The following is a 21,382-nucleotide window of genomic DNA, read 5'->3' on the forward strand; positions in this document are numbered from 1 at the left end:
ATGAAAATGCCAAATTTGGTTGCTCAAATGTAATTAATGAGAGAATATTGAATTCATTTTTCGATCGTTTTTTGTCTTGGAACTTGGGAGAATTCGTATTTTCGAGAAATGTCCACCTATATTGCGGTTTTTCTACTCCCACGTCTTCTTTTCACACGCTCTTTCTCCATTCTCTTTCATCATTCTTTTCATTGTGCTTACTTTCTTATCATTGTGATTGTTGATATGCTAAAATGTTTAGCAACACCTCTGCAAGTAATATAGATGCGAGCACATGCAAATACAAACTTACCATCCAACTAGATCCAATTTATTCATCTTGGAGAAGTATACATCGTCGAGTACTAACAGATGAGATGGAGGCCAACAAATTGCGAACTCAAGGAAAGAAACATATAGATTTGTGGGTAGATGGAAATATTTATCCCAAGGATCCTTCAACACGTAAACCTCCTAATTTTTTTAGTATTCATGACTATGTCAAATATGTTGGGAAAGGTTATAATGGGATGCTTGGGTATTGTAAAAGGTTATACTCTACATCTTACACATACATGGCTCAAATGAATGAAATGAAAAAATCATTATTTATTGTATAGACAAGCATTTCTGAGCTTGCAAATAAGATTGACATTTTGGAAAATGCTAATAAGTCATTACAAGACAAGCTAGCACACTTAAAGAAAACTCCAGTAGGATTAAGAGAGAGAAAGAGACCATTAAAAAATATAACTAGCTTATGTGAGAGAGTAAAGAAAAGAATATTTAATCTTGCAAAGAAATATGTCTCTAACATGTCGGGTATTAATATTCGAGAGAGTGAGGAGAGAATCTGTTTTTTAAAAGAGACCATGAATAAGAATGATAGTTTGAGGATTCTTAGGTCACCTCAAAATATGGATTTGAGAGGCCCAACTCTCAAAGAATTGGTGAAGGACTTAAAGGACACAGTAAAACCAAACGAAATTGTAGAGACATGTGATACTGTGGGCATTAGTCAAAAAGGTTATTGGGCTATCTCAAGATTATGATTTAAAAATCTAAAATGTAATAGAATAACTGCATTTGGGTTACCTCAAGCCCTAAGAGTATTGGTTGCGAGGACTGCCATGAATCTAAGATTCCACAAGTTTTCGGGAAATACATTCATATTGAAGCATCTATGCCATATGAAAAGACAAAAAAAAACTAGTTTTGAATACAATGTATTTAACCATATATGGGTTGATCAAAGAAGAGTGCAAATTGCAATGGTTCACATGTATAGACTCACATTAGAGGAGTCGAGCACCAATGCATAAGTTCCAGTCTGAGATGGAGATTTGGTGGGTTGGTGTAGCTCAGGTAGTACCAATTGAGAATCATCAAACACTGAAATGGTTGTTTACTCGTATAGGTATTCCAAACATGATTAAGTCTCAAAGTGAAGGAGAAATGTTGGTTGTTGATGGGGTTGGTAATTTTAATGTGGAATGGCACATGAGCGCTGACTTGAAAACTATCAAATGTATGCTTGGAATATGTAATGGGGCAAATGCAAAATATCCTTATATTTATTGCATGGAAAGTGTTGGGTCTAAAGATTGGAGCAACTTGTGCCCCTGTAAGAAGAGCCCCAACTAGAGACTCTATAGATCTAAGTTTTAAAAAAAACAAGGAAGATATATCGGATCCAATTCTTTCAATTCCTCTTACAAATGTTCATATATGTACTTTGCATGTAGAGGTTAGAATTATTGATAAACTTCTCAGGTTGCATCTCGATTATGCATACTCAATTAAGCCTTTGTCTTTATCCGATGAGTGTATTGACAAATGTGAGGCATTACTCTCCAAAATGGGTTTTCATGGAGGTCAAGTTTAGTTCAGAAAAAATCCAACACTTTCAAGAAAAACAAGAGATGTCTTGGCTGATGTCTCAATGGGAGGCTCAAAAGCTAGACGTTTTTTAAGTAACCATACAGAAAAATAGATGAGCATTACTTGGGAGCATTAGAGAGAGCTATGTGGGATAACGACAAATGTTGAAACCACATCAAGACTTGCATTTCTAAGGATGGAGGTTTGGAGACATCTCGATGTCTTCCTAAAGCTCCTCAAGCAACAAACGAAAACTTGCACGTATCCAGAAGAGTTCAAATGTTTGATTACAAATCTTTTTCAAGCAATAAAGGAGGCATGGGGAGAAAACGATATCACATTTTATTTGGTAAGAGAGAATATTTAATCCAAGATTTCTTTGATAAAATTTCCATTGGCATAAAATGATCATTACTCTTATAAATTTGTAGCATATCCTTCATATCCATGGGCCTTATTTTGTGGAGAAGCAAGGCCCCCTAGCAACTTATAGCGGCCAAGGCATGAAAAAATCTCACTATCAAGCATGTACAAGTTTTTTTCGAAGCACAAGACATGGAGGAGGAGTTACAAAAAGCAATGCTCTTGAGGAGCTATTCAATTGGTTTTTTCGATGACAATTCAAACATATTTGAATACTACAATTTGAGAATTCATAGTATTTTTCAAGAAAGAAAAGTACAAAAGCTAGCTCTTAGGAGCCTTTACATCATTCTCCCCCTCCGGGATATCTCCTCTATAATGCAAAAATTTTCTTCTCTTATAGCCAACTATTGATTTTATATAAGTTCGATTTGCTCTGCCAAAGCATAAGATGAGAGGGCTAGAAAGTATCCTGCTCTAGAAGTAGAGAAACTAGGACCATAACCAAAAATCCTAATTGTCGTAGTCTTCTCCAAAAACATCACCTTGTGTGCATTGTACTGTAACCAAGAGAAACCAAGTAGCCTTGTAAGTACCTTGATACACAGTATAGGCCATGTTTCTTCCTATGAGAATATGTTATGAAATACCAAGAAAACATGCCAATCAATCCTTGCTAAGTAATGGCCAAGTGCAACATCTTTCAGTGAACTAATATCAACTCTTGTCCCTTTACCCCATCCCAACAAGTTAACGAAATCTTCAATCTCCAATTGTAAAAAAAGATAAATGTCAAATGAATGTTGAAATCAAACATATTAATGTATATCTTGCAGAATTTGAGATAATACTACCAATTGATTTTCATCATTCTCTAGCTTAGTTGGATTCCATATGTTAATTGATTATTGTGCCTCATTGGTATATCTTCCAATTCTTTAACATATTGCAACTCTTATCTTCCAAAATGGGAAATTCCAAGTCGATCTTGAAGGCCGTGGAACTCCTCTTCAGTAATCCCATACTCTTCCTCGACATTCTTTGCCTTATGAAAACAAAGAGAAAGGGCATCCCCTACTTCAATAAACTTGTCGTCGTAATTTCGGTGTCAAGTTTAAGTAACTCTTCTTTTGATTCATTTTCGATGTCAACAATGCCATTTGCAGCATCAAAAGCCTCCGCAATGATGGCTAAACAATAATCCTCCCTAAGATTGAAGAGCCTTTGGAATTCTGTTAGCAATATGTATTCCTTGTCCTTGATAGGGAAAGTTGGAAGTGAAGCAACAGTATAAAAAGAAGAGTCACATACAAGATCTGCATTTGCATGGTTTTCTTCAGTAATGGTCTCAGCTTTGAATTGGGCAACATCTAGTTTGCCAGCAATATATGCTTCTTGCTCAGGGTCCAAACATTTTTCTACATCCTTGTCATTTGCTACCTCGTCCAAAAGGCAGAAGTTGGAACATTTTGGACCCTCTAATTGTTGTTCATCATATTTAATCGGATATTTAACAAGAGTAAATGCAATGAATGCAACCGTTTTGGACATTAGCCTACATTTCCTAGAATGAGTAGAACAAAACAAATCAGAGGTACAAAATTGGTCAAGAGAATGAGATGTACACTTTCTTGAAAACAAAGCCTTCTCTGAAGGTGAGCTCCCAATAGGTATGTGAACATATTCCTTTGCATCCTTTTCAACTATCGGAAATGCAAGCCTTTCAAACTCAACATACTCCTCCAAGAAAAACTTCTTACATGAGTTCAATACATGGTCAATATCCAAGTCAAGGTTGAAAATATCATTTGCAGTTCCATAATAAGATAACTCCATGCCATTCTGAATAAGAAAGTCTAGGAGCCATTCTAATGGAAAAACCTCTATGATTTGTGTAATATTTCCATGCAATAAAAGTTAGTCGGTTAGTTCGAAAGTTAGTTGGTCAATTAATAAGTTAGTAAGATTACTAACTAACGACTAAATAAGGTAAAAACTAACTAGCATTAATAACTAATAATGTTTATTTAATTAAAATATATTTTAAAATAAACTAAGAGTCATAATCTGACATTTTTCTCGGATTGACAAGGACTGTAGCCACCCTTCACAAAAGTTACAATGTGAACGAGACTTATGAGCCATATTAATCACTAGTATTAATGTGTATAGTTTGGATGGTCCAAGAATATTAGATTTTTGGGCAAAAAAACTAGTATATTTTAGATATTATCCTAAACAGATAGAACTGAAAGTCATTTAAAATAAAAGACAAGTGATGTTTTAGTTAGTTTTGGAGTTTTTATAAAAAGAAAAAAATAAAGAAAGTCATTAACGAAATCGTGCGCACCGCGATCGGAGTCTACATGCAGTAGATATCACTTCGAACAACAAAGAAAATAATGAGTGAACTAAGAGCTTTCTAATCAAGTATCTTGGAGTTTTACTCCCCTTTTGGAGCCAATGCAACCATCAAATTTATGATCTAAGCATCATATCACCGAGTCTTCCAAGAGCCCCTCCACTCTTGTTCTCAGCCTTATCCCCTCCTCTCTAATTCATTATAAATATGAGGCATGGGGAGGCACAAGGAAGCATAAGGAAACCCCGAGAGGTTGCGAGAGGTAGAGAGAAGGATACCCCTCCAAGAGATTGTGTGTGAGAGAGAGAGAGAGAAGAGTTACCCCAAGAGGCTGCACAGTTCCCTCTATCTCGATCCTCGACTTAGCCATCATCTCTTATGCTCTCCCATCTCGAATCTATTTTGTCTTCTTAATCTCTTGAGTCTATTTGCGAACGATGGCCTCCAAGTGAAGAATGTCACGTGCGGATGGCAATCCTACAACTGGCAACAAAAGCAAGACCAACCGAACCAAGCACAGGCAACAGCACCCCCCCCCCCCCCCCCCACCACCACCACCAACCACCACCACCACCACCACCACCATACTACTACTACATCACCATACTACTACTACTACTACTACTACTACGACGACGCCACCACCACCGCCACCACCACCAACCACCACCACCACCACCACCACCACCACCACCACCATCAAAACCATTGTGTATGGCTTATTCATTGATAGGGCAATCAATCAGGGATTATGAATAGTATAATCGTAAAAAGAATAACATTAAGAATTGTGCATGCAAGTATTAAGTAAATTTTGCATAGAATCGCTCTTTGACCCCAAGGGGGAGAGCAAATATGCGATGGAATTATTATCGTGTCCATTCTTGTATTATTTGGGAAAAAATACAATTAGTATGTTGGATTGATTGAACAACACCCTAAATGCTTTTTACAATCAACTAATTGTTGTATTGTGATTTGGATAAATATTCCAAGTGCTTATGTCTAATGACAAAAGCATGGCAACGGTCAGTAGTGACAAGTAGCCATGAGGAATAAATAAATGTTTTCCTAGAAGATGATATTAGGGATGATTGCCTTGATTATGCTCGATTCTTAATTGGATGAATTAAGGAAGGATATTTTGCATGTCTGGATCATCTCCAAGATCGCACCGTGAATTACCTCGAGGGGGCATTGCTCGATTCACAGGTCGATGGTCGAGTGGTGAAAAGGCTAACCATGAAAATGGCATCTCACTCCTAGACCGCTTGTGGGTCAGGTGGAGTGGACACCCCTTGCTTGTTCAAAATGGAGTTGGAGATCCCCGTGAGCCCAACGTCTAGGGCGTTGGAAGATCCTATTCTAGATAAAGAATGGAAATTTTGGTGCCATGTGATTTGAACCAGGTACTTCTGTTGGACATAAGGGATACATAATTTTCCTCTATGGGCAGGAGACAAAGATTAACTTGAAGATCAATTAAGGAACTTGTTTATCAAAAGGTCTGCTTGCTCTGTTTTCGTGTCTACGCTGTAAATTACGTGAACGAACCCTATTCCCTAAAAGGCTTAATTAATAAGGTTGATTTTAAATGTCACACATAAATGTGGTAGGACCTAATTAAAAAATTAAATCTATCAAGGGAAGTAGGTGGGCGGAATCCCCGACAGGTCCATTCTACGGTTGGAAGGTCCCAGAGAATTGGGAGGCTTCTCACAAGGTTTTACCAAAGATGAATTTAGGTATTGTTAAGTTAGAACCCGATTCATGCCATTTTAGGGGATTGGAATGGGACTATGCCCTACGAGCAGAGAGGTTGAGCGATGCATCCCTCTCATTTCCCATTCTCTTCGAAACAAGTGCAGTATAGATCTACTTCGGATTGGATATCTCTATGTAAAGTAGGATGTCCAAAACCCGATGCTAGGATGCTGTCAGGAGACTTTCTCTACTAGGAACCCAAATTTCAAGTCAATCCTAGTGGGTTTGGCCATGGACATTCTGTTGCGAGGCAGACTCGAGAAACCCTAGGCAACGACTAACCTCAAAACAGTCCATGGGAGTACCGGGCAACGACGCCTAGAATCATTTCTTGATGGACCGCTAAAACGTGCTTGGACAGCCGATAGGTATGCACGTTACAATTTGAGACAATCCAAAAACCCTCAATGGTGACTTTCCTTTGATTGGAGACTTCCTAGGCATTTCCACACTTGCTACTAAACAAGGGGAGGAAGCTGTAGGAATTTCAAGGGAGAAGGTAGTACAACCAAAAGCCCTTGTTGACCTTCTTCTTTTTTTAGTAGGAATTACCTGCCCTTGGAAGCTTGCAATATCCTTGGGTTCAAACATGAGTGAAAGCACGATATGGCGTGAAAGTGTAGTGCACCCGACCTCACGAACAATGTCTCCTTGCTTCATATTTGTAAATCTATTATGCGACGTGAAAGTGTGCACTTGACCTCACGAACAATGCCTCCTCGCTTCGTATTTGTAGATCTATGATACGGTGCAAAAGTGTATACTACCTAACCTCATGAACAATGCCTCCTCGCTTCGTATTTGCGGATCTACGATACGATGTGAAAATGGGCAAGCGACCTCAAGAACAATATCTCCTTGCTTCGTATCAAGGGATACACGAAATGGTGCAAATTGACATAAGAAACACTAAAAGTGGACCTCAACTCTAGCTAGGCTTGATAATTTGCAAAAAAAAAATCATAAATGCCTAACCACTTGTTTATATAGACCGAGAAATATTTGCCATGCGGAAAGCCACGTAGACAGCCACGTGAATGGCCTATGCAAACCCTAGCCAAATAAACAGTGCCATGTGTCACCTAGCCCGCAGGTAAAGATCGATGCTAGCTTACGTGGCTCACTTTTTGAATCCACAACTGCGAATGCACAGCAACATCGAGATCAATGATTGTCGCATCACCTTGTACCGGTCATCCACAAATACGACGCAAGTAGGTGATTTTGAAACATGTGCTTCATTGTATTTGCATTGTATCAGTCATGCGCAAATATGACATGAGAAACTTCATTTTCAAACCGCGCTTTACTCCTATTGTGTCGTATCGCTCATTCGTATGTCATCCACAAATATGGCACGAGGAGCTTCATTTCAGACCCGTGCTTTTCTCCTATCGCACAATATCAGTCATCTGTATGTCATCAGCAAAATACAGCGTGAGGAGTAACATTTTAGACCCGCGCTTTTCTACTATTGCACCGTATTGGTCATCCATATGTCATCAACAAATACAGTGCGAGTATCTCATTTCTAACTCATGCTTTGCTCCTATTGCACCATATCGTTCATCTATATGTCATCAGTAAATACAGTGTGAGTGCTTCATTTCCAACAAGAGCTTTACTCCTATCGTGCCATATCAGTCATCCACAAATACAATGTGAGGAGTTTCACTTCAAACCCATGTTTTTCTCCTATCGCGATGTATTTGTTGTTCCTGTTTGGGGTTTAAGGTTTCTTACTCATGGTTTTAAAATGTTCTACTAGTCTCATTTTTCAACAGGTTCATGGCTAAGACAAAGCATACTACAAGGAAGGTGTATATAGATAGCAAAGAGAGTGAGGAGGAGACAAGGCCATCAGCTCCTCAATCTTTTCCTCTTGAGATCCCACCTACCCCAAGTTGCCCTCAATCTCCTGCCATGGAATCTAAGTAATCTAGTGTAGAGAGACTGTCTTCACCTACCTAGAGTAAGCTTCATCATGTACAGTCCTCCCCTACAACTGCCAAGTTTCCAACCTCCCTTTTAGAGCCCCTATTCAACAAATAGAGCAACCTAGACCCTCTTATGCCCATGGAGAAGAAGATCCTTCCAAGTCCAAGAGAAAGAGAAAGTCTATATTTTATTATGTTCAAAAATGTTTTAGTGAGATAAGGAAGGCACAAAAGAAGACCCTTCCAAGTCCAAGAGAAAGAGAAAGTCTATATTTTATTATGTTCAAAAATGTTTTAGTGAGATAAGGAAGGCACAAAGAGCTACATAGCATGTGATTCCAAAGACAGCATTTATCAAAGTTGTCAAAGACATTTCTTATAGATTATCAAGGGTGTCCATTGAAGTTGGCATGCAAAAAAAGTGGCAGCTTGCAGCCATTCTTTGCCTTCATGAGGCTGCTGAAGACTTCGTTATTGATTTTATGAACGATGCTTACATTGATGTTGCCCACACTCATAGAGTGGCTTTGATGAACAAAGACTTTAGTATGGTCAGCAGAATCAGGTATAGGTTCGTCAACAAGGTATTGAGGCCCTTGCCCACTACTTATAAAAAAGAATTTGAGATCCTTAACATTCCTCCAAAATTGTCTAAGAGAGAGAAACGGCCAGTGATTGAGGAGGTGACACATTTATACCCTACAAAGACCGCCCCCCCTGATGCCCATCAAGAATGACCACAAGAGACTATAGAGTCAGAGGATGAAGTTTGCAAGAGGAAAAGCATTGTCCTTGGTCTTGTCAATCTGAAGAGAATGGGGAAGATATATGGGGAAATGGTTATGAATGTCTCTTGCACTTCTTCAGAAGACTATCTTAGTATTTTCCCTGAGGGAAAATCCATGCTTGTTAAGAAAGATATTCAATTGACAGATTCAGTAGTCTTTTGTTGCATAAGGTAAGGCTTTTTTACTCTCTCTTTTTTTAATGGAATGATAGTCTTGTTCATAACAATTGACATTCCTTTGTTTTTTATATTGGTTTTAGGATATTGATTGCTTCTCTTAGTCAAGAAATCTCTAACACTATATTTGTCATTGATCCATTATTATCAATGGAATTGTTTTCAAGATCTCGTTCAAACATAGAATTATTTTTCAAAACCTTCAATCCAATTATAAACTACCATATTTTTTTTCCTTATGTCAAAAGGTATGCAATTTTGCAAAGGACTTAATGTATACTTCTTTTTATAGTATGTGTTTCTTACTAACATTTAACTTTGCAGAGGACATTGGAGCTTAATATATATTGATATTCTCACTAGAGAAATTAGAGAAGACTAGCACTACCCCTAGGGAGAGACCACCTATGAGAGGTTTTCAATTGTAGGTATTGAAGACTCCAACGAAAGTGTCGTTCGCTCTTCATTGACACCCAACTCTGAATTCTTATCCTTTATCATCCTCCAAGCCCGCTAAGAATCGTCATGTGCAAAATCCCCAACAAACCAACACTTGTGCTGGCCATCAGTGCAATCCCCAATAAAGAACAGCCCTACCACCAACTCCAATAACCCTACTACCAGCCACCTAGGCCATCAATGTGCCCCCAAAGACCTTCCTCCACACCACCACCAACAATACTCCATGGCAACCACCGATGTCCCTTCAACCCACGCTTTCAGTGCATGCCAAAGCCTGCTACCTACAACGGTGAGTGTCATGGGACTGGCACTCGTCTAGGAGGGGGGTAATGTTAACCGTTAGATGAACAAGGTGGAAAAACTGGAAAAGCTAAAGTAGAAGACAAAGGCCAAGGCAAAGTGAAATGGAAGACAAAGGTGCGCCAAGAAAAATCTAGAAATACAAGAAGCGCAGAAAAGTCCTAAATAAGGGAAAAAGATGCACAAGGAAAAGCGCAAGTCAATACTTTTGTAAAAGAGCGCAAGTGCATCATGATTTAATTTAAGGAGTGCCACCCGTGCAATTTGTAAATGTAGACGGGTGGTGGAAAGGAAGCTGGGAAGATAGAAGGACAATGGGAAAAAGGGCCTAGGCCACGGCCGGCCATGTAAAAAAGGGGATAAGGGGACCGCCCAAAAGGGATTTAGGGTTTTGTATATAAAGTTGAAAAGTGAATGAGAAGCTCTTTTTTTTTTAGCAACATGTCTATTAGTTTTTTTAGCAAGATTGTTATTAAATTTTATAAGCATTCCATTTCTTTGTTTTTACTCCCTACAAGTACGAACTATCATTGCCCTAACAACTTATTACAACTTTCCTTGCAATGCCAAGATTACCCTGATTCATACACATGGTGGATAAGAAAGAGATGTATGGAGTTAATTTTGGACAAGGTAATCATGCCAATCGACCTCGACTCTCCTCCACTTGTAACATGCCTGCCTATCGGCTATCTAAGCACGTTTTAGCCGTCCATCAAGAAATGATTCTAGGTGTCGCCGCCTGGAACTCCCATGGAATATTTCGGGGTTTTTTGCCTAGGGTTTCATAAGTCCACCTCGCAATGGAACATCCACGGCCGAACCCACTAGGATCAATGAAATTTAGGTTCCTAGTAGATAAAGTATCTTGATAGCATCCTAGTGTCGGGTTTTGGACATCCTACGTTACGCAGAGATACCCAATCCAAAGTAAATCCATACCGCACTTGGTTCAAAGAGAATCAGAAATGAGAGGGATGCGCCGCTCAACCTCTCTGCCCGTAGGACATAGTCCCATTTCGGTCCCCTAAAACGGCATGAATCGAGTTCTAACTTAACAATACCTAAAGTCATCGTCGGTAAACCTTGTGAGAAGCCTCCCAGTTGTCTGGGACCACCCATCCGTAGGATAGACCCGTCGGGGATCCCGCCCATCCACTTTCCCTGATAGCTTTATTTTTTTAATTAGGTCCTACCACATTTATGTGTAACATTTAAAATCAACTTCATTAATTTAGCCTTTTAGGGAACAGGGTTCGTTTGCATAATTTACAGCATAGACCGAAAACAGAGCAAGTAGATCTTTTGACAAACAAGTTTCTTAATTTATCTTCAAGTTACTCTTTGTCTCTTTCCCATACACGAGAATTATGTATCCCTTCTGTCCAATAGAAGTACCTAGTTCAAATCACATGCAATTGAATTTCCATCCTTTATCTAGAATAGGATCTTCCAACCCCTTAGACGTTGGGCTCACGGGGATCTCCAACTCCATTCTGGACAAGCAAGGGGTGTCTAGAGCTCCACTTGACCCACAAGAGGTCTAGGAGTGAGATGTCATTTTCGTGGTTGGCCTTTTCACCACTCAACCATCGGCCTGTGAATCGAGCAGTTCCCTCTCGGGGTAATCCATGGTGCGATCTTGAAGATGATCCATGCGTGTAAAATATCATTCCTTAATTAATCCAATTAAGAGTCAAGCACGATCAAGGCAATCAACCCTAATATCATATTTTAGGAAAACATTCATTTATTCCCATGGAAACTTGTCATTATAGACCTCTGCCATGCATTTTCCATCAACACAAGCCTTGGAATACTTATCCAAATCACAATGCAACAATCAATTGATTTAAAGAAAAAAATTTAGGGTGTTGTTCAATCAACTAACAAAACTAATTGTATTTTTTCCAAACAATACAAGAATAGACATGATAATAATTCCCTTGCATATTCGCTCTCCCCCTTGGGATCAAAGAGCGATTCTAAGCAAAATTTACTTAATACTTGTATGCACAATTCTAATGTTATTCTTTTTACGATTATGCTATTCATAACCCCTAAACGATTGCTCTATCAAAAGGAATAAGTCATACATAACTAAGTGCAATTAACTTTCCTTAATACATGCACTTTGCAAACTCCATCTTTCAAATATGTGAGAAAAGGCTCATCCCTTCCCATGACCTATTCTCGTACATCATAGCATGAAGCCTAATGTATCTCATGCAAGAATCAAAGCAAGCATCTATCAATTTAGAAATACATTACTTACGACCGGTACCGTAATTGGATTGACACCTTCACCCGAATCTTCGTTGCTAGTTGTAGGATTGCCATCCGCAAGTGACATTCTTCACTTGGAGGCCATCGTTCACAAGTAGACTCAAGAGATTAAGAAGGCAGAATATATTTGAGATGAGAGAGCATAAGAGTAGATGGCTAAGTTAAGGAACGAGATAGAGAGAATTGAGCTCTCTCTCTCTCTCTCTCTCTCTCTCTCTCTCTCTCTCTCTCTCTCTCTCTCTCTCTCTCTCTCTCTCTCTCTCTCTCTCTCTCTCTCTCTCTCTCTCGGAGGGGTATCCTTCTCTCTACCTCTCACTCGCAACCTCTCAGGGTCTCCTTATGCTCCCTTGTGCATCCGCATGCCTCATATTTATAATGAATTAGAGAGGAGGGGATAAGGCTAAGAACAAGAGTGGAGGGGCTCTTAGAAGACTCACTGATCTGATGGTCAGATCATAAATCTGATGGTTTCATTGGCTCCATAAGGGGGGTAAAACGCCAAGACACTTGTTTAGAAAGCTCTCAATTCACTCCTTTTCTCTGTTCAAAGTGATGTCTACTACCGGTAGACTGCGTTCGCAACGCGTGCAATTTTGTTAGTCACTTTTCTTTATTTTTTTCTTTTTATAAAATCTCCAAAACTAACTAAAACATCACTTGTCTTTTCTTTTAAATGACTTTCAGTTCTATCTTTTTAGGATAATATCTAAAATATACTAGTTTTTTCCCAAAAATATAATATTTTTGGACCATCAAACTATACACATTAATACTAGTGATTAATAAGGCTTATAAGTCCCATTCACGTTGTAACTTTCGTGAAGGGTGGCTACACTTGTCAATCCGAGAAAAATATCAGATTTACAACTCTCGATTTTTTTAAATATATTTTTTATTAAATAAAAATTATTAGCTACTAACGTTAGTTAGTTTTTACCTTATTTAGTCTTTAGTTAGTAATCTTACTAACTTATTAAATCACTAACTAACTAAATTTTATTGCGTGGAAATATTACATCCTCCTCCCCTTAGAGAAATCGAGATATCCTCATCTCCAGAGAAACTGGGGAAGACAAGCATTAATGGGACCTAGGGCCTATGGGTTAGGACCCACCATGCATTCATTGTGCTACTCTTAATGTTTTGGGTAGTGCAACTCATATTACTACCAATTAACCATAGGTACAAGAGTAGGATTTATTCTCAATTGTGTTATATGTTGATTAAGCTTCTAGGATTTTTAGTCATCCTGAAGAGGTGTTGTAAGTTCTAGGTCTTCGTCTTCATCTAATTCCTCTATATATCCATAGACTGCACCTATGTAGCTTCGTTTTCTTGGTGGCTCAATGTCTTCTGAACTTAGATCAGGGTAGTCTACTTGGATGTGTCCTAGCTCATTACAATGGAAGCATTGACAGTAGGGACATCTCCTACGGATGTGCCCTATCTCTCCGCACATATGGCATCTCTTACCCTGATCTCGGGAGTCATCTTTGCTACAATTGCCCGCTTTAAGTTCTTGGACAATTGGATTCGCTCGAAGTAATGCATCTTGCAAGTCTGTTGGACGCATTGCTTCAAGATGATGGTTCAAAGAAGTGTTCAAGCCATGGCAAAACTTGGATACTTGCTGTGCAATATCCATAGGTGGCGCATATTTTAATAGGGTTACAAACTTTGAGTAGTAAGCTTCCAAGGTTAATTCTAGCTACTTGAGCTTGAAGAATTCATTCATCTTCAAAGTCTGGTAGGTTGGCAGAAGTTATCGTCCTTGTACAACATCTTTTAGTTGAGCCCAAGTGACAGCGGCTTCAGAAATACCTTGATCTTTGCACCATTTCTTCCACCATAATCGAGCCTGGCCAACTAGCTTCAGTATGCCAATCATTGCTTGATTCATGGAGGCAGTTCCTGAAGTAGAGAAATAATCATCCATCGACTTCTCCATCAAACTCGGGTGCCTTAATTTGCTTGAGAAGGAATTTATTCTCTTGCATGTCAGCATTCGTGGGTGCAGGAGGTGCTTGAAATTTGGGTTCCTAGTAGACAAAGTCTCATGATAGCATCCTAGCATTGGGTTTTGGACATCCTACTTTAAGTAGAGATATCTGATCCGAAGCAAATGTTGGGGGTAAAGGCGCCTCTGCCTAGCCTCCCATGTATTACTACACTGACAGTCACCGCCACTGCACACTGCAGGTGGCGCGAGCGCCCATCACTATCACTTTATTCTCTATTCTTTTGGTGACAATTTGAATAAAGGAAGGCCCGGTCACACACTGTGACTGTTGGAGTTCCCATTTCTAATCTCTCCCTTTCTTGCTCTCTCTCTCCCGCCATAGCTCTCGAGTCTAACCTTCGATCTGTTGCTCCCTTTCAACTGGTATCAGAGCTTTTCTTTCTGACTCTTGAGCTTGGTTCATGGCATTCTCAGTATCCCATCGACTCCCTACTTGCATTGGTCTCCTTCTCGGCAGCCATATCCGAATCCTTTGAGCTCCCATCACTCCCCGGCTTCCCGAGCACCTTCTCGACATTGTTGGGCACGTTCAAGGCATTACATAAGAGGTATTTCATCATTTTCTTTAGGGTTTACTTCAGTTCTCAAGTCTCGCTTGGGGTGTCCAAGGGTACTTTTTAGCTTGTACACCCACTTGCATGGCAAAGCCTTCTTGCTCCCGTAGGTAAGGAAACCAAATCCCAAGTGTCATTCTTATGTAGGGAGTCTATCTCAGACTGGATAGCTCTCTCGCAGGAGTGACTGTCACCCTTGCGCATAGCCTCATCATAGGTGAAAGACTCTCCTGCATCTGTAACCAAGACATAATGCATCAAGGGCTGAAATCTATCAAGTGGATGTTTGTCTCCAGTAGACCGTCTCACAGCAGGCTTTGCTGCCTGCCCAACTACCTATCCAACACCTTGACCATGAGCATCTTCTGCAGATGTAGTCTATCCAACTAGCTGTGCGGGAGCTCTCGGCTCCTCCTGAAATATGACCATGTGGATCTCAACAACTTTCTCAGGCTGCCTATGTGTTTTGTCTTCATAGAAGACTACATCATGACTGCAGATGACTTTCCGCGCCTGTGGATCCCAGAGATGGTAACCGATCTCGCCTACATCCCCATAACCAAGGAAAATGCATTTGACACTCTTGGGATCTAGCTTACTTCTCTTATCCTTGGGCACATGGCAAAATGCCTCACATCCAAAGACACTGAGATGCGCATAAGAGGGAGGTTTTCCAATCCATACCTCCTCTACAACCTGGAAATCCAAACCACTAGAGGGTGATATGTTTATGACATACACAGTTGTACTAACTGCCTCAGCCCAAAAGATCAGTGGTAGGCCTCCATGGCTATGCATAGTGCATACACACTCCTGGATGGTTCTATTCATCCACTCAGCCAAACCATTCTAGGGGGGGTATAGGGGGCGGTCAACTGACGCTTAATACCCCTCTCATCACACAACTGCTCAAAAGCACGTGAGACATACTCACCCCCATTATCTGTCCTTAGGCATTTTAGCCTATACACAGACTGGTTCTCAACTAATGCAAGCTATCTCTAAAACATACATCGATTTTCAGCTTAATGGGATAAGCTCAAACTTTCTGTGAAAAATCATCTATGAACGTAACAAAATACTTTGCACCATCCATAGATTGACAAGGCATGGGCCCACAGGCATCTGAATGTACCAATGCCAAGGGCTCACTCATGCGTGGCCTACCAGACTTCTTATGCGTAGACCTAGTCTACTTGCCATAAAGACAATGCTCACATGAATCAAAACATGCATAATCAAGGGGCAGTAAGCCCTCTTTTAATGTCATCACTTCCCTGGTTATTATGGTCATTCGTCTCCTTTTTTCTAGCTGGTAGTTTGCACCAGAAAGCATTTTCATTCCCTACAAAGACATATGGCCCAAACGGGCATGCCAAAGAGATACATGTGGGATAGAATCCACAGACAAAACATGATCAAGGGAAGAAGCTGATACAATCAAGGGGTAGAGACTACCAGCCTTGGCACCTCTTGCAATCACAAGTCTGCCACGAGTGATCTTCCATGAAGAGTCTCCAAAACATACATGATATCCTGCGTCATCAAGCTGTCCAACTGACATGAGACTACGTGTCAAAGCAGGTACATGACGTACATCCTGCATAACAAAACTGCTTCCAGAAGGAAACTGCAACCTAACATCACCAATGCCCACAATATCAAGAGAGCTGTCATCACCCAAGCGCACAGAACCCGAAACAGTATGGTATGAATGAAACCACTCTCTGCAAGGTGTCACATGAAAGGACGCACTTGAGTCCAAGAGCCAACACTGTACATACATAGAGTGTATCTCTGTCATCTGCGAAGCACTAGAAGAAGCTGCTGGGATATAATCATCATCATCAACATTCTCAGGCTGCATAACATTGATCTCTTCAATTTTAACACTGGACTTTGCAGGTACTATGATCGATCAGAAGACTTATCCTGCACTTTGTCTTTCCCCTTATCTTTGCGCCTTTCATTGCGCAATTCATGGCATTGAGGCCTAATGTGGCCCTTTTTCCCACAACGGTGGCAAGTAACATCTGCATTTCTGCCACGGGATTTGCTACATGACTTCCCACGAGACTTGGACTGAGATTTCTGAGAATCCCATCCACGGCCACTACCATTGCCATGCTTTCCATATCCATCATTCCTGCCTCTAACTGTCATAGCATGAGACACATGAGAGGCATCCAAATTCTTACGGTTAACCTCTTCCTGCAGAAGAGCACTCTGAACATCAAATAATTTCAAGGTAGCAATAGAGGCACATAATGCAGTGCAGAATACATCCCATGACTCATTAAGAGTACCAAGCAAGAAAAGAGGAGTGAAATCCTCTACAAAAGTGATGTCCTGTGAAGTTAAGTTATTGAGTATAGCATGGAACTGGCTCAAATGAGCAGACATAGTCACATTCTCCTTCATGCGTAGATCCATAAGCTGCTTCAGCCAATACATCTGACTTGCTAGACTTTTCTTGTCATAGAGATTTTTTATCTTTTCCCACAATTGCCATGCACTCTATTCTTCCTCAAAGACATTATAGTGAACATGTTCTATGAGAGACAATACAATAGTGGACTTACATAACTCATCAAGCTCAAGCCATTCCTCATCTGGCATAGTTGCAAGCGGATGCCCGCTTAACCTGAAAGGTTTGATCTGCGATTTCTGCACCAACACCTGCCAAATCTGGCTCTTCCAATAAGAGTAATTCGTACCATCAAGCTTAGTGATGTTGAAAATAGCATGATCAGTGGACAAACTCGCCATAATGCAGGCTGGAAGACTATAGACTGTTCAAAACTGCTTGCTACTTACTGCAGAAAATGACCAAAAAATCACCAAAAATTGAGAAAAAATGGCGAAGAAAGTGGAACCAAAGCTGTTGCCCACCAAGTACTAGTGAAAGTACATGATTTCAGAGTGTTTCACCATGAAAAATCCATGTCAGTCTCCACACATATATGCTTGCTGTAATAAATTTCAAATTTCAGTAAAAGAGAGCTAACAATACCAAAATCGGATCCCAAGGCAATCAGATACTGCCAAGACCAAAGCTGGCATCATGCGGGCATAGGATAAGCATATGATAGTCGATAAGCATGAATCCATCACCCAAGTATGTCATACAAACATTTGCAATGAGTAGGCACACCCCCTAGGCAATAGGGCAAAGTGTTCCTGTCACTACCAAAACTTGACACAAGTAGATGTCAGTTCACAAAGATACGGATCCAAAACTGAGACTTAGCTCATAAGCATACAATGAACCAAGACATATAATGTATCATCCCAAAAGGTAAGAAGTCCCAAAGTCTCAAGTGTCTGTAATAACTGCTCAATAGCATGTAACGGCTCAATGCATAAAAGTACCACCTGCTCAATGTCTGATAAGCATTCAAGAATGCTCCCACTGGCACAAAAGCTGTATGTACGAGCTCAAGAGCTCAAGCCAAGGCAAGACACAGTGCCAATGACATAAGTCCAAGACAATACATCACTAGTACATCCCAAACATGTGGACGGTAGAGCATCCATATGTAGCATCCATAAGCATGTAAGACATCAAGTACATCCCAAGATACAACTCTGGCAAGCCAATAAATGGCTCAAGTAAGCTTCGAGAATCCAAGGTCAAGCTCCAGTAGCAATAGGCTCCAAACAATGTAACTAGCATCATGTAGTAATGGCATAAGCTAAGCATGTCAAGACTGGTCAGACATAAGCAACATACATGCCATAAGTACATCCAAGATAGAGCATCCAAATTCTTTGCAAAGCGAGCTCAAGCTCAACCAATGATCCCAAATCAAAACCAAGCTCTATGTCGAGCCCCAAGTGTTAATACATCACCATATATGTCTGAAACATAGCCCGAAAAGCATAGGCATAAGTATACATGAGTAAAATGACTTCAGCCCAATTGTGTATAGCAGTGATTTACTATTCAAAACTGAGAATTTCAGCACCAAAATCAGCTCCAAATGGTTTCCAAACAATAGGCATACATTCCCCTAACATCCGAGCATCAAACGGGACCAACCGGGCATCAAATGACAATGCCAAACAAGCTGTAGCATCAAATGTCAATGTAACACTGTCATAAACTGCATGTGGACTATTATGATAGTCCCAAAATAGTGTTAAATCAGTCAAAATGCTATGCCAACATATATGCCCGAAATGGAGCCTTTCCAAGTGCCAATGGAGGGGGAGAGCTACTGTTGTGACTGTCAATGCTGAAGACACATATGGAAGGGCTGCGTGATTCCGCCAACTATAGATGGTGGTCCTGGGGCTGCAAAAAATGGTGGCCAAGCTTCGGAGGGGTCCGGTTACAACCAAGGAAGGCCTCAAACAAGCTCCAACAAGTCTTGTTCAAAGGCAAGTGAGATATGAAGCAAGGGAGCTTCAATGGTGGATGCCCCAATCTTCTCCTATGGTTAAGATGACCACCATGCACTTAGTCTTGGCTTTGGTTGCTCAGCTTGACTTGGATTTATACCAGATGGATGTTAAGACAGCTTTCTTACATGGGGACTTGCATGATGAGATTTATATGGAGCGGTCTAAGAGCTTTGCAGAACCTGGCAGGCAGCACCTAGTGTGCAAATTGAAGAAAAGTCTTTATGGCTTGAAACATGCACCTAGGGAGTGGTATCATAAGTTTGATGCCTTTATGCAGTCACAGGGCTACAGCCAGAGTGCTATGGATCCGTGTCTTTACATGAAGAAAGCCCGTGATGGTTCTTTATTGATTTTGGTACTCTATGTGGATGATATGTTGATAGCAAGGAAAGCTCATGATGAGTTAGATGCTCTTAAGGCTCAACTCAAGAAGAGCTTTGAGATGAAAGATCTGGGACAGGCCGCTCACATACTTGGTATGCACATTAGACGTGACAGGCATCAAGGACTCCTCTACTTGTCACAGAGGGAGTACATTCATAAAGTCCTTGAGTGCTTCCACATGCAGGATGTAAAGCCTATTGGCTGTCCATTGCCCTCTTATGTGAAGGTATCACAAGCTTATTGTCTACAGACAGATGAGTAGAGGGCCGAGGTGGCCAGGATTCCCTATGCACCCGTAGTGGGCAGTCTTATATATACCGTGATAGCCACTCGTCCAGATATTACCTTTGTAGTTGGTGTTGTGGCATGCTATATAGCTACACCTGGCAAGAAGCATTGGGATGCCGTGAAGGGTATCATGAGGTACCTGAAGGGCATTGCAGATATGTGCATATGTTATGGCAGCCAGGATACAGGAGTCGTGGCATACACTGACTCTAATTATGCAAGATATCCAGATAATAGGAAGTCCACTTCCAGCTATGTATTTACCTTTGCTGGAGGTGCTATTTCTTGGATGTCCATGGTGCAGAAATGCACGGCTCTTTCTACTACAGAGGTCGAGTATGTTGCAGCCACTAAGGCTTGCAAGGAGGCCATTTGGTTGGGTGGTTTAGTTGCTGGCCTTGGTATTGATGTTATCCCTACACTGCATTCGAATTCTATGAGTGCTAATTCAGTTAGCCAAGAATCCAGTCTTCCATGCACATTGAGGTGAGGTATCACTTCATACATGGGGTCGTTGAGGACAAGTCTGTTGATCTTATCAAGATCTCGACTGACCAAAATCCTGCAGATCTGCTCACAAAAAGCCTCTCTACAGAGCGCTTTGCCTTCCTCAAAAGGTTGATGGGAGTGGGATGAGATGATGTCTTTCCTCATCCTATTGTGCATGTGTACATGTTGTATTGTCTTTTTTCTTTTTATTTTCACTCTTCACTGGGCCAGATTCGCATTTAAGTGGGAGGTTGTTGGGGATAAAGGCGCCTCTGCCTAGCCGCCCGTGTATTACTACACTGACAGTCTCACCGCCACTGAACACTGCAGGTGATAGGCACCCATCACCGTCACTTTATTCTTTATTCTTTTAGTGACAGTTTGAATAAAGGAAGGCCCAGTCACACATTGTGACTATTGGAGTTCCCATTTCTAGTCTCTCCCTTTCTTGCTCTTGCTCTCCCGCCATAGCTCTCGAGTCCAACCTTCAATCCGTCGCTCCCTTTTAGCAGATCCATATCACACTTGGTTCAAAGAGAATGGGAAACAAGAGGAATGCACCACTCAACCTCTCTGCCCGTAGGGCATATTCCCATTCCGGTCCCCTAAAACGGCATAAATCGGGTTCTAACTTAACAATACCTAAAGTCATGGTCAGTAAACCTTGTGAGAAGCCTCTCGTTTTAGGGGACCGGAATGGGACTATACCCTACAAACAGAGAGGTTGGGTAGCACATCCCTCTCGTTTCCCATTCTCTTTGAACCAAGTGCGGTATGGATCTACTTCGGATTGGGTATCTCTACGTAAAGTAGGATGTCCAAAACTCGATGCTAGGATGTTGTCAGGAGACTTTGTCTACTAGAAACCTAAATTTCAGGTCGATCCTAGTGGGTTCGGTTGTGGATGTTCCATTGCGAGGCGGACTCAAGAAACCCTAGGCG

Source organism: Lygodium microphyllum, chromosome 21 (assembly GCF_053477565.2).
Source record: "Lygodium microphyllum isolate KBCC chromosome 21, Lygodium_microphyllum_v1.1.10, whole genome shotgun sequence".
Lineage (NCBI taxonomy): Eukaryota > Viridiplantae > Streptophyta > Polypodiopsida > Schizaeales > Lygodiaceae > Lygodium > Lygodium microphyllum.